Below are 859 nucleotides of genomic sequence, written 5' to 3' on the forward strand. Positions count from 1 at the left end.
TCGCTAAGGGTACTATCCTTTTAAACCGCTAAACCGCTAAGCGAGAGAAGTTGCGCAGAGAGAGAGGGTCAAGTACATTTTGCGCGCAGTACGTGACTGATGCGATCATACCAGCACTAATGCACCGGATCCCATCAGAACTCCGAAGTCAAGCGTGCTTGGGCGAGAGTAGTACTAGGATGGGTGACCCCCTGGGAAGCCCTCGTGTTGCATCCCCCACCCTCTTTTTAATCTTTCTTTTAAACCGCTGGACCGCTCGCTAAGGGTACTATCCTTTTAAACCGCTAAACCGCTAAGCGAGAGAAGTTGCGCGGAGAGAGAGGGTCAAGCACATTTTGCGCGCAGTACGTGACGGATGCGATCATACCAGCACTAATGCACCGGATCCCATCAGAACTCTGAAGTAAAGCGTGCTTGGGCGAGAATAGTACTAGGATGGGTGACCCTCTGGGAAGTCCTTGTGTTGCATCCCCCACCCTCTTTTCAATTTTTCTTTTAAACCGCTAGACCGCTCACTAAGGGTACTATCCTTTTAAACCGCTAAACCGCTAAGCGAGAGAAGTTGCGCGGAGAGAGAGGGTCAAGCACATTTTGCGCGCAGTACGTGACGGATGCGATCATACCAGCACTAATGCACCGGATCCCATCAGAACTCTGAAGTAAAGCGTGCTTGGGCGAGAATAGTACTAGGATGGGTGACCCTCTGGGAAGTCCTTGTGTTGCATCCCCCACCCTCTTTTCAATTTTTCTTTTAAACCGCTAGACCGCTCACTAAGGGTACTATCCTTTTAAACCGCTAAACCGCTAAGCGAGAGAAGTTGCGCGGAGAGAGAGGGTCAAGTACATTTTGCGCGCAGTA

At 50.5% G+C, this 859-nt stretch overlaps 3 non-coding genes across 3 annotated transcripts; all 3 read left to right on the forward strand.

Moving 5' to 3' along the window:
- Positions 1-97: 97 nt before the first annotated feature.
- On the forward strand, positions 98-216 carry LOC116008263. Its single transcript, XR_004095657.1, has one exon. It is a non-coding gene; the product is annotated as a 5S ribosomal RNA (ribosomal RNA).
- A 137-nt stretch (positions 217-353) lies between these two features.
- On the forward strand, positions 354-472 carry LOC116008483. The gene has a single exon (XR_004095862.1). It is a non-coding gene; the product is annotated as a 5S ribosomal RNA (ribosomal RNA).
- A 137-nt stretch (positions 473-609) lies between these two features.
- On the forward strand, positions 610-728 carry LOC116008484. Its single transcript, XR_004095863.1, has one exon. It is a non-coding gene; the product is annotated as a 5S ribosomal RNA (ribosomal RNA).
- Positions 729-859: the final 131 nt, after the last annotated feature.

The sequence above is a fragment of the Ipomoea triloba genome, chromosome 16 (assembly GCF_003576645.1).
Source record: "Ipomoea triloba cultivar NCNSP0323 chromosome 16, ASM357664v1".
In the NCBI taxonomy this organism is placed as follows: Eukaryota; Viridiplantae; Streptophyta; class Magnoliopsida; order Solanales; family Convolvulaceae; genus Ipomoea; species Ipomoea triloba.